The sequence below is a fragment of the Camponotus vicinus genome, unplaced genomic scaffold, assembly GCF_025532165.1.
Source record: "Camponotus vicinus isolate PSW18456_S1 unplaced genomic scaffold, iyCamVici1.0 SCAF_4, whole genome shotgun sequence".
Taxonomy (NCBI): Eukaryota; Metazoa; Arthropoda; class Insecta; order Hymenoptera; family Formicidae; genus Camponotus; species Camponotus vicinus.
In genome coordinates, this window is record NW_028141976.1 from 18,465,885 (window position 1) to 18,493,396 (window position 27,512).

The 27,512-nt window shown below is 40.4% G+C and overlaps 1 protein-coding gene across 7 annotated transcripts in view; it reads left to right on the top strand.

Annotated features, from left to right (window-relative positions):
• The first annotated feature begins 2,148 nt into the window (after window positions 1-2,148).
• The window catches only part of Pdm3 (POU-domain protein pdm3), a 139,313-nt gene continuing 113,949 nt past the window's right edge, over window positions 2,149-27,512 (top strand). For 3 of the 7 annotated variants that reach the window (XM_083095859.1, XM_083095862.1, XM_083095863.1), the window contains exon 1: window positions 25,753-27,357. The gene's annotated coding sequence lies outside the window, so the exon portion shown is untranslated. Of the gene's footprint in view, window positions 2,230-25,749; window positions 27,358-27,512 lie in introns of those variants that run through there. The other 4 variants (XM_083095857.1, XM_083095860.1, XM_083095858.1 and 1 more) reach the window with 3 other exon arrangements.

Sequence of the window (27,512 nt, forward strand, 5' to 3'; positions counted from 1 at the left end):
AGGCCGTTTATCGTTTAGGTTATCAGGTAGAAGTAGCTCGAACAGGATCGCTGCCGGATTGCTGCCGTTAAAAATTCTTTTCGTGAGACGAATTCATGCTTTCGGTAATTGCGCATTAACGTATGGCGGCCGGCCGACATGTCTTGTTCGAGCTCAAATAAAATTAAGTGCCCTCTCTCCCGAGTATGCGCCGACAGTCAAATTAATTGTCTTTCTTGTTGCGTTTATTGTGATTTTGTGAAAATCTTTGCCTGTTAAACTTTCGATACGACGAGCTCACGCACAAAGGCGATTGCGATACCCGATAACCGACAAATACGTCGCGGCATCGGCTCGCATATTTCCGAGGCTCAAGTCATTTGATACTTTATTGTTATTGATAGTTTTTCGTGTCTCGATTCAACCGTTCCTGTTAGATACGTTACTAGTCGCTAAATTTTTTTTCGTTACAGCAGCAGATCTGTATAATCGGTTCGCATCTATAATCGCTTCTGTTAACTGCGTGTGCGGCGGGTAGATCCATTATTATAATTAATTATTTCTATTCGCGAAAGACGGATGTCATTAAAGGAGTCGACACCGCGGTGCTCATTATTAAAAGTTATTTGGGGATTCGTAGCTGCCGAAACTCTAACAAGTCTCGTTTAGCGCGGAATTCCGGGACTTTTCTTGTATGCTTTTCTTTCTGCCGCGTGACATGTGATACCGCGGTGATCGCGCTCGAATGCCGGCCCATCGCTGCCGGCTAATAATCGGATAATCAATATTATAAAACCGCTTTGCATCTACACGAATCTGTCTGTCATTAAAATTTATTCATATGTTAAATATATTAATTCTTGTTATTATAATATTATGTTTTATTTGCAGCCACCTTGTATTCTCGATCCTTCCTTGTGAACTGTTAACACGGACTCCCCCCCTCTGCCAATTTCGAGACGGGGCTAGTCGAGCGTCCGTCGCGATTTTTCTGAGAATTTTGCATTCTTTGTGTACTGCCGATACGGTAAATTTTACAGAGCGGTGCGGATTACCGCACCTGGCGCCCATATATTTGATTTTGGAGAGAAACGTTTTTTTTTTGTTATGTAAGGAGATCGCGCCGAAGGTGTGCCGTGGGCCAAAAACACCGGCCACGTAAAATCATTAGCCCTTAAAGAATTAACGGTCACAGTCCATAGACACATATCTATGGATATATTTATGTCAAGGACATAAACAAACATGGGATACTATTTCTTTATATATTATGTCAGTGATAGTGGGTTTATCTCCAGTAACATTGGAAAGGGGAAAGGATACGCAGACAGATGAAAAGATTTCATCATTACTCGTTGCTCGAATTTAGTCGCAAAAGCACGATGTATTTGTTAAGAAAATAATTCGTATGTGTATATATTACTCGTCAAATTTTCTGACAATCGATTCTTCTCGTAAAATTAGCTAACTTTACAATTCTATTTTTAATTTTATGTATCGTGTAATACAGAATATTTTGATGAAATATAAAAATGTATATATACGTATATATATACATGTATATATTATAATAGACGTATACATATATATTCATATACATATACATACATGCATACATTAGAGAGAGAAAAAAAACACAATACATAAAATTATAAATAGAATTTTAAATTTTATTGCAAACATAGATTATCCAAAGTGGAATATTCTTTATTAATTTTACGATGAATATCATGTTATTATTTGACACGCAGTTGCGTAGTCACATCTTTGTTGACATTTGCGTGACGAATCTTGAACGAGAAGGTCGTGTCGCGAATTTCACGTCGTCGTATTATCCCATGAAATATAATTGTGACAAGTAATAGATGATGGCAAATTGTGATTATTGCTTGCAATAGTTGCAATTAGCAATTATGATTAATAAATTCTCGCGATTATTGCGTCTTAACAAGATACGTCTTAAAATGACTCGCGTATTTTAATCCTTGTCAATTGCGTAATAACAATTTGACATATGAATTTTATTCGTCAAACACATCGTAGCTTTGTGCGAATAAAGTCCTCTCGCATCATAATAAAATCGCAATTAACATTAGGAGTGCCATATAAAGTGCCGTGCGTATTTTGCTAATTAATGTGCGCGCGATCCTGTTTTCGCGAGTGAGTGCATATATGTATATTATGCGAGTGCTGTCAAAGGATGAGGAGAAAGAGGCTCGCGAAAGCATCCCGCGACAAAACAACTACAAGGTGAGCGATTTATCTAATTTATTATTTATTATTTTTGTGAAATATAATATTGGGGCAAATTTTAAATATCTGTTTTAAAAACATTTAAAATTTTAACAAACACTTTAAATTTCATGGACCGTAATACATGTACGTGTTTTATTTTATGTTAATATAAATTTGTAGATTGTTATTTATTATTTATCTTTAATAAAATAATAATGTTATATATATTAACAAAAATATAATATATCCAACATTTTGTATTGCTTAAACTAAGCTGTGTTTTAAATCGCATTTCTAAATTCTATTTCGTTATTCCTAAATTGTTAGAGTCTTCCAACCATTATATGATTTCGTTATTAGGAATTAAAACTGGCGTACAGAGTGTAAATAAATTTTGCCGTGAGGGGAGAAAAGGAATAAAACGAGCTCACGTCTCCACTCACTGATAACGCGCGTTAAAAATATCGAACACACTTTAAATAATGAACAATACCTCTCGCAAATGCTGCGCGATTTTCCGCGAAGAAAACTCGTTCAGCGTATCGTATGTATTGTACGGATGTTTTTCGCGAAGTCGCGGTAATTTCGCGGGACGATTCGCGCGTCGAAAGTTATTCGTTTGATTCGTTACCAACGAAACGAGCGGCGTTCGCCATCGTGCTCGCTGAAATGCAAAACATTTTCGTATCACTACGCCCGGAGAGTCGAGATACATTTTTTTCAAAGCAAGTCCCGCACCGTATCAGTGAGGGCCGCGTGCGGGAGGAGGAGGGGGGGAAGCGAGGAGGGAGAAAAACGACGAGAGGAAGTGAGAGACGGAGAGAGAAAGGGAGAGCCCCCATATGAAACCGTTATCTGCACCGATTCAGCAATATTTTTACATTTACCACCCCCTCCTTCCCTTGTCCGTTACCCCCCTACGGCCATACCCCTTAATCTGAAACCCGCAACCTAACGAATGTACGAGTACAGCGCGGCTTACATCGACTGCAGTAGTGTTTCCCGTACATGCAAACATACTCCGCACACTTAAGACGCCGTTTGTCATTATTACGAATTTAGTCGCGTATAGCACGATGTTTTTCGCAGTTTGATTTCGGGTTGGTTAAAATGGGGTACCCAAGCTCACACGGATCAACTGCAGGTTTTACGAGCGAAATTTAACGAATATACGAACGAATCGACGCGCCTAGATGATCATGGCACCGTTCGCATTTCGACTAGCCCATTACATATTTCAATATCACAATTACACATTTTAATACTTTGTGTAAAAAATATATTCTTCTTAATAAATAATTCGCGATGAACAAATATACAAAACTGTTAACTTAAAATAAATTTCGTTCCGAATCTTTTTTTAATCATTTTATTTAAATTGCTTTATTTAATAATTTATTTAACTTTACTTAAATTGCTTTACTTAATATCTTATTTATTGCATGTTAATTGCTATCGCGCGACATGTATGTAAAAAGAGTTTATATATATAAATAACGCGCGCGTCACTTTTTCTTAGATATTATTAGAATTTGAGGACAGTTGCTAAATTAATCATATCGAGCGACGATCGATTTATTCATAGACCCAGTTTACGATGCTGGAACTGATTTTCGCAGTACACGTAACGAGCACGGCTGAGTGGTCGAATCGAGGGTTCACGCGCAGTTGAACCGCTGAGTGGTCGTGAGTCACCTTAGAACGCACCAGTGGTGCTTCATATTTTGAGGACGATATTATTTTTCGACTAACAAATCTACGGGCGAAAATATACGCGCGACTTGTGTCGAATAAAACGCGTTAATCATTGTGTACTTAAAATCTATATGATTAAATATCTCATTTTATAATCTAAAGTTTAATTTAGAGACGGAATACGGAATTTCGCGAGAATAATCGAGGGCCTCGAGCTGGGGACCGAATATGTTTAAAATGCAAATTATAATTCTCTTGGACATTAGCATTCGTTCATCACAGAGTCTCATTCGTCATCGTTCCGAACTTAGGGTGAGAGCCTCTGCGACAACGGAGGGAACCCCGCCGGCGCAGCCCTCGTTTAATTCCACCCTTACAATTATCCCCAGCATTAAAAACACGATGTTAATTTCTGTGCGCGGTACTCGGGGAACCCCTTCGATTCGATCGATTTGTAATTCCGCGCCTAAGCCTCACCGTCTTGTTCGATAGGCGTCTACTACAAACGATGAATTCTCAATATTCCGCCGCTAGAATCATTGTACTCGTATATTCACGTTTTCATCAAACACTCATCAAACACGCATCAAATATGTTTGAATGCGCATGATGCGACATAATGAACAAATTGCGCTTTTGTTTTGTATCCTCTAGTACGTAAATAATGAGTTGATTAAACGTAACAAGTTTGATAAATTTTTTAATAAAATTTTTGTTCATCGATGGTTTTTTTCATTGCAGAAATTGTTTTTACAACATTGCGATATTAAAAAATATAAAATTACGAAATTGATAGGAGAGCGCGTTGCCGGATGTATTGAGAAAAAAAAGAGAACCTACATCAGTTGATATTTCTTCAATTTTCGGCTCTCATGAGCGTCGGCGGTGTCTCGAGAGCATCTCGACTTTGCCTGCCGACCCTTTCTCCTTTTCCTGCCCCTTCAGCCTCGGGGTTGCAGATGTCACGGAAAAAAAGTTTATGCTCGCGTCTTGACCGTTGTTCACTGTCGTTTTACAAGGGCATCTCCCCTTCGCCCCGTGCGTGCCAAAGTGGTCCCGACGCATAATACAGTCGTACGCGATGGCGGTTCGGGAGTAAGGGGGTGGTATAATTAGGGGCTTGAAGGGGCGGCTATAACAGGGGAGAGGAAGTAGAAGAGGCTGACAGATGTGGGAGCATTGTTTTATAGGGAGACCTTCCCGCCCCGCTTTCTTCTCGCTCTCCTCTCTGTCTCTCCGCTCTGTCTACACCCCATAGCGCGTGTGGCGTGCTGTGATTTAAAATGGGTACCGCGAATACGTGAATCCGACAGCGAGAGACTGGCGATTCGCAGAGCGTGCTCGCTCGACTATGACTGACTGTCGTGTGAAACTTTTCCGTGGCTTCGTCGAATGAGTCGAGCAACGCGACAACGCGTTCGTGATACCCTTTTCGCGATATGCTTTCTGTACTTGACAGAGAAAGATAGGACAAGCGTTACTTTTGTACCTGCAGTGCAGGTTAGCTTACGCAAGAAACACGCATTTTCTTGAAATATTCTACGCCAATGTGTGTGTACGTTGAAGATGAGAAAGAAATATTAATCCAAAAAATATAAAAATTTTTCTTTCATTATGAAAATAATAAAAAGAATCAAGCTTTAGTATAAAAAAAGTTTTAAAATAAAATTACGAAAGCTTAGTATATGTATTTAAATATCTATATTACACCATTTGAAAACTCACCAATAGTTCATAGCTTTGCATCAGCTTTATATATATAAATGTCAAGAATAGATATATTGTCAGCCTATTCTGGTAGAATATAATTCAAAATACGTACAGTCCATGACAATTTATTTTACCGACTGATAGCTAAGAATGAATGTTCAGCACACCAAATCCTGTGATATTGTGTGTTAATATAAAACAAATCCGTGGTATGTGTAAAACTCCACTGAACCGAGTCTTATTCAAGTGCACGCGCGATAGAAATGACTATATATGAAAAAAATATGTTTGATATGTCTGCTTTATTTAATTCTTTTAATGTATGTTGATTGTCTAATCAACCAAGTCTTGAAAAGGATACATTTAAGTTATAAGTAAATTGCCAATTTATTTATGCGCGTAATTCCAAGATTTAATGTAAAGTTCGTTATCAAAATTATCTACTAGCATAATGATATACACGATGCAAATACATAATCGCTCTTTATTTTTTATATATAAATTAAAATGTAAAGAATGTTATATACATATATATAAAAGGTAAAAATTTTTAAAAATGTTTATAAAAAATAAAAGTTTAAGAATTTTCTAATTTTTATTCTTATTTCTTATTCTTTCTTTATATCGTTTATTGTTAAACTTGCATTGTGTATGCAATTTATACATGAAATATAGTAAAATTATCGGTTCCTATAAATTTCGCTTGAGACAGCTCTTTGCTCTATTGTCAGCCTTTTTTTGCATTTGCGCGTGCATAGTGAATCACATCTTTGAATTTTAATTTCGTTTAAAAATCTGAGTAATCACGAAAGAGACTTGCGAACATGTGCAGTCACACCTCTCATTAGGTTTTTGACAGCCCTTCATACAAGGATCAACCCACCCTGTGCATCCACCCGAGTTCCCAAACCATCGACTACCCCTCCTCGCGCTTTTGTTCTTTGTCTCACTGAATGCTAGCAACCCCTCGGCTGTACGGCTTAAATCAGTCGAATGCCGAATATGAGCACGAAATTCACGAGTCGAACGGCAATTAAAATATTCTTTGCCGACGGTCGCGAGTTGGCCGCCGTTTATTCTCTCAATCATCGCAAACAATGACATGGCGATATTCTTTTAATTCGTGATTAAACGCTTTTGCGAACAATTTTGATTTTTTTATGCGCGAAAGACAGAAAATAATTCATAGAAACATTTTTCATAATAATTCATGTTTCGTAAATGGCATTAAATTGTTATTTATTAAGAAATATCATCAAGTACATTCATTGTTTTTTAAAAATTTCTATAATATTCCATCATTTTTTTGATTGCTCACTGTACCGTGATCTAAGAAATATCCGCCAGTCTGTTGCTGAGAAATGAGATCAACAGTAAAATCTCATCGTAGACCCTGATCCAACAACCTATAATTATCCATCAGACTTTCTGCAGAATTTACGCCGGGACTATAATTCTTCGGCTGTCAAATATTAACGACTAATGAGAAGAGTGTTAATTTATGAGACAAAAAGCACGGGACAATGAGATATTTCATCTTCCTCTCGTGTCGAAAACTGAAATAGAATGTGAGACAAAGAAATACGTATATGAGCAAGCGAGGAAGAGATATCTATAAAGAGGAGAAAATGCGAAAGAAGGAGAGAGTATGCGACTAAGGGGCTGATAAAAAGAGAAGATAGAAGAGACGAGACCTTGATCAAGCAAGATGAAGGGAGCGCGTCGTATGGATAAGATAGAGAGAGAAGGCAGAAAGAGAGAATCGATGATAGACGAACAAAGATAGAAGATAGGGAGAGGGAGAGACGGATGCCACAGAGAGTGGAGCAAGTGCCATGCCGCGAGAAGCGAGTGCGTGGCTTAATTTCCTGCTAAATTACTACTTTAATAGGAAAGATGAACGCCGTTGATGAGGAGGGTTAGCCGGAATATAAATAGGGGGTACTGGCTCTCTTCTTCTCTCCATCTCGTCTCTTCTCTCTCTCCTCCTTTTAGCAGTTTCACTCGTAACCCCCATAACCCCCGCGGCTTCACGTTGGACCACCTTCTATCCCAACCCTCTTAACGATGCGCGCGGCATCGTCATCGCCCGGTTAGCGGCATGATAGCAGAAGAAGAGCGATGATTCACGAGATGATTGACGATTTTACAATGGGTCCCTTTGTCGCGACTTGGCCAATTTCATGCGATTTCACAGCGAAACCGTGTCCAGGCGGATCATACGATTATTTCTTTTTGTAATTATTGTAAAAAATTTTAGTTACAGAGGATGTGATTATTTATATCTACTTATATATATCAGATTTTCAATATATTATTCTTTTGTATTATATAAGTTTAATCGCGTTAGCGTATGTTAACAATCGGAAATAATTATTAATTTTTAACAGAAAATGTTAATAAAAAAGTTAGTTTGAACATATTTTAATTTAACGCCATTCTTTTCGTAACTTTAATGCTATTTTTCTCGTTAGAGCTCGTAAAATATTTAATGCTAAAGCCTGTTCAATGAGACGCGTGCAACAAATTCGCATAATAATTATCGATCGACCGTTAATCCATCCTTTGTTTCTCCTCGCTGGGAGAAAACGAGCCGCCACAAAGCGGATCGCTTTAGTCGTCTTATACATCTCGTGGAAGTTAACAAACATTGTGTTCCTTATCTCTTCTCGGCACAATTAATGCGAGGAACCCTTTGCTCGCTCTCTCGTACCCGTCCTCCTCTTTCTTCCTTCTCTACTTCTTCGTTTCAGCCCGTACGTACCGTTCTCACCATTTTCTCTTACTCTTTCCCGCTTCCCTCGAACCTCTTCTACCTTTTACCCCCGGCGCCTTTGGTGCTTTCCTTAACGCGGTATTACTTATGTAGATGAGCCTCGCAATTCCTATACATTATTTGCGAAGAACCCAGCCTCGAAGGGCGGCAAAACGGACTCGAATGAACAGAGAACGGGGGATGAGATGGGAAGGAGAGGGGAAAGGGAGAGAAAGTAAAAGGATCTAAAACTTTCAAGATTGCGGAGTCGGCGTCTGTGCAAATTCCGATTCGCATCGTGGAGAACACAGAGAAAATAATGGACTATCGCTCTTATAATTGAACCTTTTTGAATCCAGATATATGTCGTTAAGTGTTATTATTCGTTGATAACGAAATGACGTGATGTAACTCATTAGCGCAGTTGCTGCTGTAAATCATTAAAATGTCATATGTCACGGAATAATCTTATTCCGTTTTATCGCGATTCATTAAAAGTATTTTGAATGTGTTATTTTTTCCTTTTTTCTCTTCGTATTCATCGCAGCTAAATAAAAATGAAAATATACTGTGTGTAAATCTTTGTGTTATTCGAAGCACAGTTTGACGAAAATAAATTCTCCGTTCTCGAAATAAATCTAATGCAAATTTACAGTGTCGGTCAAAAGTATTGCATTATCCTAAAAAAAATAGAAAACAATTAAGCAAGTAAATAATTAAGTTTTTCACATTTTTTTCCTCTAGCTATTTTGTTCATGCTCATGCACAAAATTATTAAAGCATAAATTAACAGTAATAAAATATAATTTCGCAATATTTAAATATATTTTCCATTCAAGTAACGACTTCCCTGTTTCCATAAGTGATAATGCAATACTTTTGTACGGTAGTATATTATGAAAATTATAGCTTTGAAGCGCATCATAAAATATCTCCAAGATTCACGTTACATGTCGGAAATCCTGAGTTCGCTTATACTCCTGTATAATCTCAAAGTGACAGGTCGGTTACAAATCAGTAGGAGAGATGTGATATTTTTATCGAGCCATATATCGAAATGTAAATTTAGTTTGTAGCAACCAAGATATATCTATTTTACAGCCGATTTTAGTACTGATATCTTAACACACGTCACAGCGTGCAGCCGGGCCTCTTCTCTTTGTCGATCTCTTGCCGCGTGCTCCACGTGAGCACGAGAATGGAGAAATTCTCGACACTTTGTTGCACTTTATAGCCACACGATCGTATAACTAGGAGGACAGTGATGACCCGTAAGGTGAACGTTCTTGTTCGCGTCAATCTGAACATTCATGTCATGTTTCCCTCCTTTTCGAATCGATTATATACATTGCTGAATTTACATGTCCCTGTATATCTTCACATTAAAAAACAGTTTTATAAGATACAACGCAGAGGCGTATTTTGTAATTATTGTCTTTTAATTAGTTGTCACGAAGAAAAATTTCTAGGATTTTATTGTACATGATTGTACGAGCGAATTTATACAATTATCGCAGATTTTTAATAAAAATCGCGTGTGAAGTTATTACGAGACCACGACATGTTAGTATCTGGCAATCCCATTACTTAGTAAGAATAATAATCTCGACAAAAGTAGGGTACTTAATGTAACACCGGATTTTTAATTTTGAATCTAGGAATATGTACGACTTCCTCTAATCTTGTTCTGTTTGCGAGGGGAAAGCATGACCCGTGAAATACGCGGCTCCTGTTTCCATTAAATCCTCCCTCGCGAATATGGTCGCCCTTGAATAAGCATGGAGCATTTACAATAAGAAGGTTCAATATTAACGTGCCAATACGCTGCCGAACAGATTCGCCACGGCACGCAGGCCGTGAAGAGGCGGCCGCGCGGCAAACGCTGCGTATAATGAGAAGAACACCGGGAATCTTATTGACCGTGCTTACGAATATCGAATATTGATTGCTCGCGCTGCCAATTATCGGGTCGTATTATTTTCGATCGACTCGGATGGCAAACGAACCGGAGCGACGATCGCGCTCTCACCTGCCCTTTTGCCGGAATGTTTTCGCGCTGTGATTGCCGACGCATAATTATCACGAAACTAGCAATTTAGGCGATTGACTTCCGACTACGAACGAATGGAATTGGCATAACGCAAGCGTGACGTGTAAAAAAAAAATGTCGGTGCCTTGTAAAACGAGTGTGAGCCGCGAGGAAGTGCGCCCGGGCAAAATGTACGATGTACAAGTAATGTAATTTTTTATCGCGTCAACGGTAACGCGCATCGCGTAATGAACAATTTTTCGCGCTTTCGAATGAACGCGTATTTATGACAATAATTACGTAACGCGCGCGCCGTAATAAATATCGTTGACGTTATAAGCGCGCCTACGCGCGCGTCGCGCTCAACACCAGCGTACTCTTTTCGCTATTTGTTTCCATTAATTTTGGAGAGCCGTTTTTACCAAGGGTGACAGAATCATTCTGTGTAAGGTGACGCGCAGCGCATAAGAGCGCGTTCATCGGCAGGAAGTTGTCCGTCACGTCGATTCTTATTGAAACATTCACAAAAGGGCGATCGTAGCTTTATCTGCAGTTTGATTGTAGATTATTGATGTTCCTCCCCGTGTTCGTTCATCCAGGCAAGCGAGGGCCGTCGCCCGTAAAAAAAAGCCCCGAAAAATCGACGGCAAAGGGTGGACCACCCCCGCGCCATCCTCTGCCATCTCCTCCGCGCGCCCGTCCCCCCCTTCCTCCCCCCCGAGTCGCCCTCACCTCTCATCCTCGCCCCCTGTTCCACCGCCGCCACCCCTCCTACCTTTCCTGCTTCCTCCCTCATCTCTCCCCCGCCTCATCCCCTTTCCTCCCCCCCCCGGCCAGTCGAATGCATGTCTCTCCCTGCACTCTCTCGTTGCGCGTAAAAAAATATCTACGTCCTCTCGTCCGCGCCCGCCCGCGCGCCGGGCCGCTTTTTTTCCACACACGTGCGTGAAAGCATCGCGCTCGCATACACACGTATGCACCTACGCGCACGCATATACGCGGTGCATACTCGTCGCGAGCCCCGCGCGGAGGAGACGAACGCGTGATGCGGAGGCGCGCGGAGGATGGCCGGCGTTGTTTTCGCGTATGTAATCTCGATTCACAATCATTTCACATACTTTTGCCATTAGAGCCGATTCACAAGTGAGCAAACAATACCTCCATTCTTCCGATCGCTACAAAAGGGTTTTTGGCACACTTTCGCGCGCGCCCGAGCACACGCGCATATAAGAGTGCCACAGGCGGGGATGAATGTGGTGAGACGGGTGGAATGAGAGGGGAGTAGAAAGGGTGAGAGAGAGAGAGAGAGAGAAAGGGAGCGGGAGAGTGGATCTCCTACCTACTCGGCTGCCTGCCTGCCTGCCTGCCTGCCTGCTCGCCTGCATCTGAATCGCATCGTCGATGCTCCGGCGCATCGGATTTCCATGCGGCTCTTCGTGACAATCGCGGCCCTTTTTGCCCTAGACTGTTACGAGAAAACTTTGGCATGGTACGTCGCCACGTGTCTTGTCGTCGATAGAGCGACAATTATCCGACCGAGGTCAGCCGATCCGGGACTGTCCGCGAAAAAAAAAATTTTTTATTGCGATTCACGTCGATTATGTCGACGGCGTTCGACGGAGAGGCGATGCCGGGAGAGGAGAGCGGGCAGCAGGGGGCGAGGCAGAAGTGATGGTCGTTGATAGATTTTTTCTGGATACGAACGGGGCGATTTCGAAAAAAATATTTGTTGTCTTTGCAGACAATAAATATAGGCGTACGTAGGGGTACTCTGTTACACAGAAATCAAAATGTGGAAACACGCGCAGCACTTGAATATCAACTGAATTGGATATCGAGTGCACTCCCCGTGCTCGGGGATGATCAAATATTTTTTTCCGTTGCATCGTACTTGTTGGGAAAAAATGTATCCACGTCAGAGTGATCATTAGTCGCGAATTCGAAACCTAGCAAGAAACGGTGGAGAACGTCGCGCCGTTACCCCCGTTCGCAATATGCGGAAAATTGTTTCGCATCGAATACCGGAGGCTAGCAGCGACGAGTATTTAGCGGAAATTTGTCTTGAAATTTTTTTTACGCAGAGCCGAACGGCGCTGACAATTTTTGTAAATTTTTGGCGCGTCACGCGTGACTACTTTGACGCCTCGAATTTCAACGAGCGTCATTGCTGCGCACTGATATTCAAAAAACACATCAAGGGCTATATATCAAACATATTTCAGTTTTATTTTGAAACTAGTAATTCCTTAAACGATTTAATTCCTAGCTTTTTTTTCATTCAGCAAACGCAATTTAAAGTCGTTAAAATATGAAGCAAGATTTTTTTTTAACGTACGGAAAGACGTACGTTGCGGATTAATCGCCGCACGCAAACTCGGATAGTTGTAACGAAGGGACCCGAGAGCGATGCACGCGATACTCGCACCGTTAGCGGCGCACGCCATTTTCGAAAAAAATTCCCCGTTGCCGACAAAACGACTCGACGCTCGCGGCCAGGCGAATCCTAAAATTCTACCTTGAAGGGTCGTTAGGTTAACGCGGTGACATCGGAGGTGGTGGGCTGCTCGCTGTAATATATCGAATGATGAATCCGCGCATCGCAAACCCATAAAAACCCGTCAGCTCCGGACAGATACGAGATACGCCCTATTACTGTCCACCAACACCCGGGCGCCCCAGCGCCGTCCAGTTCGCAACGGCTAACTAAATTACCAGTTACATTTTTTACTGTCCGATCCCTGGGCGTTTTTTACCATCGTATCGAACGCAATGAAATGCTTCCCTAGGTCGTCGCGGCGAAGCACTGAAAGGCCGGCACCGAAAATGTTCCACGAGCTTTTTCGTGCTACGGTAAAACGATAGATTCGAAAAATAAATATGCGCCACCCCGCCCGTAGCTGGCGTAAACGCGCCAAAAAAATATGGCTCGAGATATAAATGCGTGTATTTTCGAAAATTTTCGCGAAGCACTCGCAACACCCGCCCTTAGGCGATGACATATTTTCTACAGAACGGAGGAATAGTTTATTAACGTAATACGATATTGCGTGATAATTTCTCTCTTCAAGTTTGGCTGCAGCCTCCCTCGATGTAATACGAAGATGCATGCAAAAGTCGTGATAGCAACTTTACGACTATTACGTAAGATAGGCATAATTATCAGTGAAAGGTTTAATTGGGTGGAATTAGAGCTAACTGTAAGCATTAATAGTCCTTATCATAGCGTACAAACATTTAAACCGACCGGCTACTATTTGCAGTAATCATTGTACATTATTCAGAGAATATTTCTTAAATGAATTTAACTAGCAAGAATGTGCTAGCTTATTATTCGGAATCGTTTAGTTTTTTCAATAAAAATCCGTCTTTTATTACTATTCGCACTATTGCTATTATTTTATATATATTTCAAGATGATACAAATATCATTTCTCAAGTTGACATTATTATTACGTTTAACTTGTATTGTTAAGGTGAACCTCTATCACGAACCTCAACGATACCAGTTCTAAAAATAAATAAAGTTACATAAAAATCGTAGGAGAAATCTAATTGTCTATTTTCTGATCGCGCTCTTATACTTTTTTATATTACTCATATATCTGTACGGAGTCAATAAAGTTACGTACAAAATAATGTTGCGTTGTCAATATATTGCAAGCGACAAATTTTGCGCAAATGTCCAAAACTGTAGAAAAAAAGAATTTATTAACTGTGAATCGGTTGATGTCGGTGAATCGGTTTGATTTGGATCGGTCGGCCAATCTAGTCGTAATTTTATCTCACAAAGAATTTTATTAGGCGCTCGCAAAATCAGCAATAACTAATATTTTACTATTTGCCGGTCCCGAGCCAAGGGACTGCGGGTTATAAAATAAAATGTTGCGCGCGTTTATGCGACTGCCGGGCCACTCGTTTCGGAACTGAGACGGTGTAAATTTTACAGTGCGCGGACGATAAACGTGTGCGCGAGATGAAACATGGTCCGAACATTTTTCTTTGCCATCCATTTGCGCGTAAGTTACGTGGTTTATTTATTTCTTTTTTTTTCACTGTCGTTATCTACCCGATCGTTGTCGTTTTCGTGCTGCGAACGTCTAAATATTGCATGAAAAAATCATTTTTGAGGAAAAAAATTCCGTAAATAATAGTATGTGTCGTGCGCAATAGTCTAAATGATTGAGCATCTCATTTTTCAATTGATCAAACTTTAATCATACCGCTGATTTGCGAAAATTGCAACAAGGTAAACAGTTACGTTTATAGCTGCTTCCCGGAAGAAATAAATCGCGCGGTTAATCTAATTTATGCCAATATTCACCCGAAGAGGTTAAAGGCACTGCATCTTGAGAGCCATCAGGTTCTAACAGATAGTCCGTATTCGTGCTTAAATTATGACCTCGTATAGGACCGTCTTTATTCCTCGTAAAAAAGCCCGAACGATCTTCCGAAACGAGGGAGTGCGCATAATTATTCGACGCGTCGCTCATTCCAGGCTGGCCCTTTTAGACTTTACTATCTCCCTGGACGTGCACGCACCCGTCGAGAGTTTTGCAAAAATTACACGCGAGCGACCGGTGTCAGCCACGCGCATCGAAATCATCAACCTTCTCTTGCCGAGGCGAGAATGGATCCCGATATCGGTGCGCGCACAAAGGGTGTCGTAGATAGCGATCGACAACGAACGGACGGTGTCAAATACACATGTTTATCCTAATATTACGATCCAATTAGTACGAGCGTCCGAAGTGCGAAGAAAACTTGGGGTAAGCGGAAGGAAGAAACTTGCGACCGGTCCGACACACCTGCCGCATTTTTTACGATGTGTAAAAAGAATCTGTTTCGGCTTACATTTTGTCTCTCATGCTACCAAATTGATTGAATCAATAAATTTGCCGCGAATAATGAGATTCATAATAAACGAAAAATGGATACGAAGAAATAAAGCCCGGATATCGGCATAATTTTCATTCGTTCCTTAAATTAAGACACAAAATAATACTTTTAGGATACTCATCGGTCAAGTATATCGGCTGTAATAAATATTAATCCGTCTCTGGGGGCGCGAGCGCGTAATCAGCAAAAGGCGTAACTGCACGGAGTTATCAAATTGATCAAGCCAAAATAATCTGTGCGAGCGGCCACCCCGGTTATGCGCCATAAACGCAGTGTACGAGCAATACCGCGTGCCATCTAACCATGTATACCTACGAATAAACCAGCGCAATGTCCACGGGGCCGCCATCCGTGGGCTCGCCAACACAAACGCGGGGAACATAACATACCCCAATGTCACGCACAGGACTTTACAACTCTGCCATCTCGTCGCTTCTCCTCCTCCTGCTCTTCCTTCTCGCTTGACTCCCCCGTTTCTCCCTCTTCCGTCTCCTCGTCACCCTTCGAGTATCCTTCGCCTTTACACCGTCCCAGGATTTTCTTTTTGACACTATCTCTTTATCGCCTTGTGTAATATCCGCGGTACTTATTCAAGTACCGTGTCCGAAAAAGTAAACTCTCGTATCATTCGCGTTCACAAATGGAACCGATCGGTTCCACGTGTTGATGTTTTCGCAGAAGACGTGCTCTCGTGATACTGGTGAGAAAATAGGTCTTGCGAGGTCTATAACGGGGTCGAAATGGGGTAGCGGCGTCCGCCGCTCCAAGACGGAAAGGAGAACATCAGAGAGCCGGGAAGGAGTAGATGTCGTCGAGACAACCTCCTGATACTACAGAGAACGAGGAGCTTGCTTGAATTTTAGTTCAGAGATTATGGAAAAAGAGAAGCGTAGCGACGGAAAAGAGTCGCCACTCGTCGATGTCTCTACGTCACCGGTATATAGATATCATTACCACAAAATCTTAAAATAAGGACATTGTGCTAAAAGTTCAATTATTTTTTGGTCCCCAAAGGTACTATAAATTGATGAAAATATTAGCGTCGATAATTACGAATTTCAACGAATTCTATATACTCGTCTTATACTCTCTAAATTTCTTAGAGTGAAGCTTGCACTCGAAAAATTGAGTGACTGGTCAAATCACTCTAATTAGAGTGATTTTTCACTCCTATGAGTGAAAAATCACTCTAACTAGAGTGATTTGACCAGTCACTCAATTTTTCGAGTGCAAGCTTCACTCTAAGAAATTTAGAGAGTATACTTATACTACTTGTTATAACTTTATATAAAAATGAAAGAGAGCTGAATATTAATCTGATACATGCATAATCATATTTGGTAATTGTAGCAAAAGCGAATATATATAGATCCTTTTAGATTCGATATTTTAATATTTATTATAAGAACATGAGAAAATAACTTGTTGCCCGACAAGTTTTTTTTTCTAATATAAGAAAGAAAATATTTGAAAACAAATAATCAGTCGTTGATCGTCGTGAAAGTGACAGATCGTCGTTGAAAGTGACAGACGTTGGACGATGACTAAAATTAATGGAAATGCGAGAAAACCAGAAGAAAACTGGAGAGCTTGTCGCAATAGGGTCGGGAAGGCATTCACTGGACGCTGGCAGATATTACTATAATGTAACTCTGAACATAAACGCGTTTACGACGCGCTGCGTTGTCATTACGCGGCCCCTGCATCGTTCGCCAATGGCCTTAACTTTATCGGTACCACTACCAACGAGAGAATCGTCACCGACGATACCATCGCTGTTATACACACAACAACCGAGTATTTTCTGTACTATGTGCATGTACGCTGCTCTGAATATTCCTTTTCTTAACTCCCCCTCCATCCCTCTTCTTTCTCTCCCGAGAAACACCTGTCTATCGTGCTTTACGGCGTGCTCGTAAAAATTAATCACCTGCAATTAGAAAAATCGCAGGCACCGTCAGGAAATCCGGCAGCGCTTGAGATCGAGAGAACTTCTGTTTTCGGAGTTTCCGAAGGAACGAAGGTTCGCTCGTGCGAATTTTACGCCGAGTCATAACCGCCGCGATTGCGGCGATCGCGGTGGTTCCCTTTATTTCTCGACTTATCGTTAGATGCACTGCGTATGCGAGAAGCATCGGTTAGATTTAAGAAATAAACATGTTTCATGACGACGCTCGATTGGGTTTACATGAAGCTACAACTATTTCGCGCGTTCCTACACGCGTTCGTGCACGCAACACGTGAATACATATGTACATGTGCATATACATACATATACGATGTATAGACGAGAAAGAGACCGCGAATGGTTCCATGTAATCGTGCGTCAGTGTGTGTTACATTATATCACGCATACATATCCACGGATTCTCTTTCCCGCACGCATCGTTGGGATGTTGCGGCAAGGAAGGGTTTAACGATTCGCGTAGCTGCGTCGATTTACGGCCCCTAAAACACATCGAATGCGCTTTATATGTATGTAAATTAGGTCAGGCGCTCGTGGCCCCCCTCGAACCCCCAACGGACATTCGCCTCCTCCGTTTTGCGCGGCACCGGCGGGCGTCCGAGTAAAACTGTGCTTGAAGCGAAATTACGACATTTTGGCTCGCTTCGACCGTAGGCAGTAAAACGCATAAAGACAAGTATGAGTTACTCGACCTTTGAAACGTGCGCCGCATATTAGACCCGTAGACCCGCGAGATCATCGCGTCTCTTTCGTAGGTGTTCTCATTACTTTGAATATTTCTCTTTTTACACGTTATAACTGATACAAATATTCAGTCATTCAGGATGACACCATGAATAATGCAACGTAAATAATAAAAGCATCTTGAAAAATAGACTTCAAATTTAACAGATTTGTGTGCAAGTCAGTTGATAATTTTATTTCTGATTATTTTAAATGTTTTATATTAGGCACACATTTGGAATTGATAAGAAAAGGATAAAATTAATGATATAAAACATCTTTTTATCAATCCGATAACTTATACTCGATACAATTTGATCTTATCCAATCTGATTTTATGTTATAGTGCTCGAAAAATTAGAATATATTAAAAAAGAACGACAGATAGTTTTAATTGCAATTTATTTCGAAAAAACGAGCAACGATTGTCACATTAAAATTGTTGAAACATAAACGTAAAACGATGTGCACGGTGAGAAATTCCGTTAGCATTACCGCGAAATATTCAGAGCACGTGTTCTAGAATCAGGAAGTAACATGGCTTTATAATCGACGTAATAATCATCTCGCCCCTTTCTCTAATTACTGCTATATGTACGTGTTTACGTCTGTATTTATTGTTAGATGCGCAGACACACTCAGGCTGGAAATGCAGTCGGTGAAGCTATTCTCACGCTACGTTTCTTTTGCGAAATCGCGGCACATTCAGCTGGCAATAAATCCTAACAATGCCAGTCGACGCGCGCATCTCGACAAAGAAAGCACGAATTTTGATTTGCGAGTGTCGGTTCGTCAGTAATTTTAGTAATAGCTTACTCTCGTCTTCGAAGGAACGAACGATACCCTCTATTCAAGGTAACCGCTTTCCGAGCAACCGTTCCTTCGTGTAGCTTCATAAAAGGGCCCCCCGCATTCAGATGTTCCCTATAAAACAGTATATCTCAATTTTCGACGCACATCGGCAAATTCGCACTCGTATAAATCATTGCGAAGATAAGTAGTGCTCGTGAAAGCTCTCTGACTGTGCGTGAATGAGTTGCGTTTTCTGTATCTTTTGTGCGAAAGAGAATATTGAAGATTAGATAGCATGCTTATAAATTAAATAGTATTATAATAATTTCATTTAATGATTTCTTAACATAATATGTTGGCAACAAATCACAAGTATCATTTACTAGACAACCTGCCACGTTATATTTATTTGTATGTTCAATTATTTTACTCACAAATATGTGCAGATTCTGTTACATTATAAATTTATAGATTGCCAGAGGTTAATCTTAAAAAAAATCATATTTAATGCTCAGTTTAATGAAATTTTCAGTGGTAATGGCATAGAATTAAACGCCCTCTTATGCGTCGAGCATGCGTCAGGGAAAATAGTCGGGAGACTTTATGAGCATCCAGTACAACTTGAACGGGAATAGCATGTTCCAAAGGCTTGAGCGCCGTTGCCTATACGTAGGTTGCAGTTTGAACTATAAAACGATGTAAATTATGGCCGCGGATTGCAATATTATGAGGCTATATACGCACGTTTAATGATCGAAGCTACCGAGCAGAGAAGAGCGGCTAAATATTGTCCGGAAGCGGTGCGAAGGCTGACTCGTCTTCGACTGACTTAGTAAGTATTGACCGCTCGGTCATACACTATGTAGCTTAAGTATTTCGCTTAAAGTAACAAGAATAACGACAAACAATAATGCAAATGTTTTTAAAAATATTCAAAAGTTGAATGAACGAGGATCAACGCGGATTATCAAATATCGCGCGAAACAAATACATTAAAAAATAATTAACACCTATTTAAAGCGATAATAAGATTAAAGATAAAAAGAATAAAATTAAGCTGAGTTGTATGTGAAACGTTTTTATAAAATATCTGTTGTAAAAAATAGCAATGATATAATAAAAATGATTGATTTTAATCATCAAAATTTGTACAATTGATTAATTAGAATCATTAAAAATGTTTGCATAAAGTACGTACACTTTTTTAGTTAAATAAAAAATGCTGTTTCAATTGCTACGAACGCGCGCGTAATATCAGACTAAAACTGTTTCTTTAAATTCTCAAAAAATGTTCTTAAACAAAAATATTATCTTACACTTCAGCATCAGTTTAAAATTTCGCAGTGAAGCATTACACCGGATATCTTGAAACCACGATCTTTGTCTCTTCTTGCAAAGATGCGGGTGATATATATATACGTCCCGTTTATTATTTACAAGTATATACTCGTGCATAGAATATAATACATCTCTCCCTATAACTTGCAGCTTGTGTTAAATCTTAATAACGCTATATTAAAGCGAATCGTAAGGAAACGGTATAACGAGACTATTACCATAGGAATTTATAAATAAGAATTTTTAATATTCGTAATAAACTTGCATATTATGTGCGCGAATCAAACTGGCCTGCTCGAGGAAAAAGAGATGAAGAGTCGTTGTATGAATACTGCAAAATAAAGAAGTCATAAACCCGAAATTTCTTAGAAGCGCAGGCTCTACGTGGCAGGTAATTCAATGCCGTCGCAAAAAGGAAGGGACATCAAGTGCAAAAGGAATACTCGACTTCCACGATATCCCACGAAGTTCGTGCTTCGTGAAATCTTTGACTGCGGTGTGAAAAAGTTTCTTGATCGGAAGTGGGTATCGAAAGCATACCACAGTGTTGCTATACGGTTATTATACAACAATGAGGTGCGAAATTATCGATCAATGGGGAAACGATCACAAAGAGATGTTCCTTTGGATAGCCCCCGTCCGAAATATCTCTTGTCTTGTACGCGGCGCAACATCTTCGAACATTATCTTCATCGAACACCTGCTAAAACTTCTTCTCGCGCAGTTGGACGCGACATAAGAAAACAATTTTGGGAATAATCTCCCCGCCATTTATTGCGTAGTCACGCGAGGAAGAAGTTCTTCCGCCAGAAGCGTGATACTTGTTGTTTGCCTCCTCGTTTTCGTCTTGCGGCATCCGTACTGCATCCGCCAGGCTGAGCATAAAGAAGTCGAAAACATGCGAGGAGCTTACATATATTCGTGACAATATTCATAACATTCATCTCGATCATCGCGACGGGTCATTATTTCGTCCGCTCCGACTCATTCCGGCGCCTCTATTCTTACTCGTCTTCATTCTCTCGGATTAGTTTGCTTCTTCGTGTTTTCCAACGCACGGCAGTGATACTTAAGAAAGCGATCACGCAAGCAACTTTGTTGTCGGGGTCTTTTTCGCATTAATTAGCCCTTGCAAAATTTCGCGGACCCGTACGATGTTTCGAAGAGCGGTAGAATGTAACTCGACGAATGGTGGCCGAGGATCCAGGGTTTATACTTCTGGGAAGATGGTCGTAAAGACTGCTTGACTTCTACTGGCTCTGTTATTAGCCACGTTGTTGCGACTTAAAGTGAGCAAGGCCCCGGGAAGGATACTGACAGGGCCCCGAGGATATAATCGCGCTTTACCTTTCACGCGGTGGAAAGATCCAACTAATCCTTGCTAACTTGCTACTATGAGAGACCATACGCTTTATTTCTATACAAGTGACTCCATTTATTGTTAGAAAATCTATCGATTTTGTTGTCAATGATATCGACGTCATTTTAATTTAAAATTAAACGAAAATAACGCTAACCAGTACTTGCGATTTATACAGACATTGCCTAAACAATTGCATTCGTTAAGGATAATATAAATTAAGGATAATGAATTAGATATGTGAAACAATAAAACTGAAAGAAGTTAATTTGTAAAGATTGATGTACACAAATCGTATTTTTGAAAAAAATGCTTTCGGCAATCGTTTCAATTAGTAATAATTTAATAAAAAGCGAATGCAGAGAAATCTGCTGTTTCACATGCCTGTAAAATGGAAAACTTGAAGGTGAAAAGTAGCACACGGCCAATGTCTCTCACGCGAGCGAAAAGAGGAAAGGTAGTGCGCGCGAGAGCAATCCCGACGGGACAGAGAAGTTTTACGCGGGGATTATCAGGAAGCGAAGCGAACGCCCATGAATACGGAGATCCTCTGATAAAAGGACGAAAAAAGAGGCGACGGCAGTGGAGCTGAAAGGGGAAAGACGGAACGGCACGCGGGCGGAGAAACAGAGAGAGAGAGAGAGAGAGAGAGAGAGAAAGAGAAAAAGAGAGAAAGCGAGAGAGAAGGAAAAGAGATAGAAAGAGAGAGAGGCTGGGAAAGAGTTGGTAACCCAGTGCCGCCAGGAGAGTGCCGGAGCAATGTAGTCGACCACGAATGAGCGTAGCAACGGATGGAGAGGCAACACTTTGTAGTTTTAATCGATCCGGTGGGACGGGGGAGAAAGACGAAGCACCCTAGCACGGGGGATGAGTCGGCGGCGTGCGGAGAAGGAGCGAGAGAGATCGTCGAAAGGCGGAAAGAGGACAGACGTGGTTTGCAGGAAGTGGAACGAGTGTCGCCGGTTCACCGACGAGCGAGAGAGTAGAAACGTCTGCGGGGAAAGCGGCAAAGCGGGATAGAAGGAATAGGGCGAGAGAGTAGAGACCCACATCCTGCCGACTCCTACAACTTCAACCACCAGCTGGCTACACTCCTGCCTCCACGGGGACGAGTTATATGTGAAAAGCACGTGGACCTTTGGGAGGAAGAAGGACAGCTGTATTCATTCATTTCCTCGTATATTTCGTGTAAGAGACTTTCCCTTCTTCTATGTCGACGCTCGACGTAACATGCTCGTGGGGAAAAAAAGACGAGCGATACGACGCGTTGAATTTCATTGACTCCGTGATAATGTGACTTTACACTTGTATTAATCAATTTGTTCTTGTCGAGATCTTTTCCAATACATTTCGAAATTGCGAGGAAATTATCATACTCGTCTATACATATATGCTAAATCTATTTATGCTATGTCTAGCATTTATCTATCTTTAGTCTTAAAATCGTGTTACAATTGTGTTACAATGGCTGCAACGCTATTTTCATCGCCATTAATTTTACGATAATTTCACCAAAATTTGCAAGCAGTCATCTATTGCATTATAGTTATAGAAGCACATGAATAACTTACAGAGAAATGAATATAAATATGAATACAGTTACCTGTTTCGATCATATTTAAATTGCAAAATTAATTAAATGTCTTTATCACACCACAATGATATATAATTATATATATATATATATATATATATATATATATATATAAAAATTGATAAACATATTTTTATTCTAACGGACTTACAATTTATGAATAAATATGATTGGAAATATTATATTATTATTAGATTCTTTAACTCTCTGTCACTACTTTTGCTATTGTCTTATAATCGACAAAAAGAGAATTACTTTAATTAATTATTGTATAACACCATATTATATAACTTAAGATTATTTTAATTGATTATATAACTTAGTATTATTTTAATTGATCAAATAACTACATTAAAATTTATAATTGGCCAAATATAACAAAAGTAGCCAAGTATAACAAAAGTAGCAGTAGAAAGAATTTCGCGAAGAATTGAACTGGCATTTAAACTAAACTGGCTACTCGAATCGCTCGAATCGTGTCTAAGGATCGAATCACGCTGGAATATGGTCGGGGTCGACGTCAGAGGAATTGAGGGGAGAGCATTAAAACACCGAGGGTGCGGACGGTATCAGTGGCGTCGGCGAGGGCGGCACGTAGGCAGGAAAGGGGTAAAATTCTATCTTAATAAACGCACCCTTCCAGCTCGCACAGCGTGTAACTTCGTACGCCTACAGTTTTGTCCGCATCGGAATGGATTTGTAATCGAATCATGTCAGTGATTTCACTCTGATTTGGAATTAAGAACGGAACTAGAAATGAATCAAACGAAATAAATTGTAATTAGCGGAAGTTGTAGAAATTATAATTGTAGTCGTTTCATATATGACTCTTGCCAAGAAACACATATCAATCTTCTAAAAATATTATATTTTATAATAACAATTATACGACAAAAAAAGAGTGATTCTCGTGATTATATCTTAAAAGAAACTTAATGAGAATGTGATATTAAATGGTAATTATATTGAAACTCCAAAGAAATATATTTTGCAAATTGTCTCTTAAGAAAGAGGTATTCATCGAATAAAAAAATATGTTAAATATGTTAAATATATGCACTTTATAAATATTATTGAGAACAATTTCATGTAGAAAAATTGAAATAAAATATTAAGTAGTTAAAGCATCATTAAAGGTTTATAGCTTGTGGTACCTTTTCTGGTCGCGTCGGAAGGTTGAATGCGCGAAAATGTCGTGTTCCGACGCATGTAATTGTCCATAAAAATTAATGTCCGAATGAATTTAATAATATTAATAAAGATTATCCGATTGATATAAAGTAATTCTGCACGGATAGAGTGAATTGCGTGTAATTACGTGAAACGATTTGAAGTAGAAACAGACCGTCAGTTCAGCCATACGCACTTATCATTTATACGCATTATGCTTCGGTCATGATTCCGTGATCATCCAGTTTGAACAATAATCGAAATGGCACGAAACATCATCATCATCAAAATTATATTAATTTGTATGATAGGCTAAAACATTAAAATGCTATATCAAGATATGTACATTATTATCATGACGGATGCGCATCTATTGCGTCTAAGTACCTAAAAAGAAAAAGAAAAAGTGAGAAATAAATGAATCGGCTATTTTGATGTGCTATATTCATTAAAATTGCGCATTCTTTATTCAAAATTAACAGTTCAATTTATTTAATAAAGACTCGCAAATCTACGTCATATGAAATAAGTTATTATCATTTTCTTAATTTTTTTGTTGTAATTCTTAACGTTTTAATTCTGATATGTACAAGACATATTCCTAACTTGTGCTGTTGAGTCATTGGTTGAAGATGCTATAATTGAATCTACTGTGTATGTTTCAATTAAGATATTATTTTCGTCAATTTTTACATAGGATTGGCCACTGGCTTTATAATTTATTACAATACATACATATCGCAAATTATAAGGAAGTTATAGACCATTTGCCCTTAGTCATAGATCATTTGCCCTTAGTTATAGATCATTTGCCAATATTTAAATTTGGATTTAATTTCCTCTACGAATAATGTTATGATTGATTAACAAATGTTTACGTACAAATTCTTCCATTTTCACTATGTCAAACATTATTAATCACAATGAAAAATTACAATTTTCAATCAAGAACGAAACTTGCAACAAATAACATCGCTGACAATACGTTCTCCAGCGACCAGCAACTTCTTACCGTTCAACTAGCAGACTGGCACTGGTCCTATCTCTTGGTCCCACATCTCTTGGTTCTACCGATCAGTTCTTAAAATCATATCGCTACTTACGTACCGATCATATTCTTTCCTCCCGCGACGGACTCTCCGGGAGTCTCATCCTCGGTACCGATCGCTCCTCCCGGGCATCCCCGCCGGCGAACTCACCAACCCCGTCGGGCTGATTTGCATCACGGTTACGAGCTCGTTCGAGCTCGTGGTGGTTATATTACAGAGGAAGCGGGATGCGAACATGCTGGAAAAACAGAGATAGACAGAGGTACCTCTCGCGAGCGTACCACCCCTAAAGTGCATCGCGGGAGGCAGCTCGGACACTCATAACAATCATAACAACGGGATCTCGCGAGTAACTCGTGGACCACCTCCGCGCATCGTACCGCCCAACGTACCGCCCCTATTACCCCTTCTATGCTGACTACGTACCAGGCGGGAGAATCGTCACGGCGGGTTGTCTTCCCTCGGTTCTACAGCGGTGCCACTACGCAGCCAGACTGCGGACCGTCAGGGTTCAGGTCCGAGTTTTCGCGGCGAGCTCCAACCGCGCAACGTGCACGACCACGCTGCCAAGCAAAGACAGCACGAGGGGAAGAGTGGATCGCCTGCCTTCTCCGAGACACCCAATCCGCAGCAAGATTTGGATTGTCGCTCGCAGTGTCGATCGTGGAAGGAGGACAAATTTTACTCCGAATTGGAAGAGAAATTGGAGTTAAAAGACAATCGGAGAAGGTCGAGTTGACGCCTACTTCGAAAGCATCGCATTTCGCGACGTGCCGCTAAATAAATAGTGTTTGTGAAACTATCTAGTGATCGAGAAGTTTGAACGTGCAGTTGCGTGCGCCGATTTATCCGGCCTATCAGCACGTGGCCCATAAAGGTGGGATTTTTTTCGGTCTGCGCTTCGCGGACAGTTGAGCGCAGTGAACTTTGTGACAGTTGGTCAGTGAAACGTGTGATTGAAGCATTCCCAGTTAGATAGTAAACTCAAAGAGTTAACTTTTTTGACAATCGCGTCATTTCATCATCAGCTGTTTCAAATCAGGTGATTGCAGCGATTGCTCCGATTTACTCCGCACTTATCAAACATAAATTAGGAGTATATGCAAATGAGTTAAAGTATGCGTTGAATGCATACAGAATAGGTGAATAAAATTAATTGTAAGAAGTCCAGGGGAATTTTGACACAAGCAGTTGAGATTAACCTACCAGCTCTGTCAAGACATACGCATTCTTCAGTAACGTATTCGCTAGTCAGCGTTGTCACTGAACAAAAGAAAGCGATGAGACAAGAACTCTGGCTATAATAAGTTTCTAATTATTGCGACGAGTGTGCTGATAATTACAATACGCGGACGTTCATCGCGTGAACACGTCGGTGTTTTTCAACGCGAAATTATATGTTACGGACAATAACTACAGAGTGCATGGCTTAACGCGCACAAATAAAATAATTAAAATAACATTACACGTAAAGTGTGCTACTTGCCGATTATCTGCGGGGTGACGCAGTGGAACATTGTCGAGGATCAAACCGTAAGTTATTATTCCGAGATACTCCGATCACCTGAAATATCCAGAAACGGCTCGAAGACGTCTCGCCTTCCACAACTTGTCGTCAATTGTTCAAGCGGATACAAGAGGAGGTTGAATCGACCAAAGCAGCATTTTATCAAGTTGTGGGCAATTATCTGTTTGCTTCTTAATCGTCCCTAATTAGTCGCAATTATCCGCTAATTAACTAGGCTGATGTCACCGATGTGAATCGTTCGCTTCTTGCCGCTTCTTACGCTATCAGAACGAACTATTAATATTTGCCGATAGGAAAATTACCGAGAGATCGGCAAGAGAAACGATAGAAGAAGATCTTTGGAGAGAATTTGAAACGTGTCGTGCCTTGGTATAAGCGTAGTATCAAAGAGGAGGAATAGACATTAGGCTGCCGTTGATCGACGAGATCGGTGCAAAATCCCGCGACGGAATTGCACCGTGGCGAAGATAAATAATCGCCGCTAGATAAACCCGCGTCAGGACGACGTCCCAAATACATCAGTCACAGATCGCCTCAGGTGAGTGTCAGAGCGCGAGTTTACCCCTGCTTATTATAAGCCCGGGTTAATCTCGGTAATTAGATGGGCCTTCTAAATGCGCCCGGTTGATTTTGCACGTGTGTAACCTCGCACTCACACACCGATTAACCGCGCGTACGAATGCGCCTGCGTGC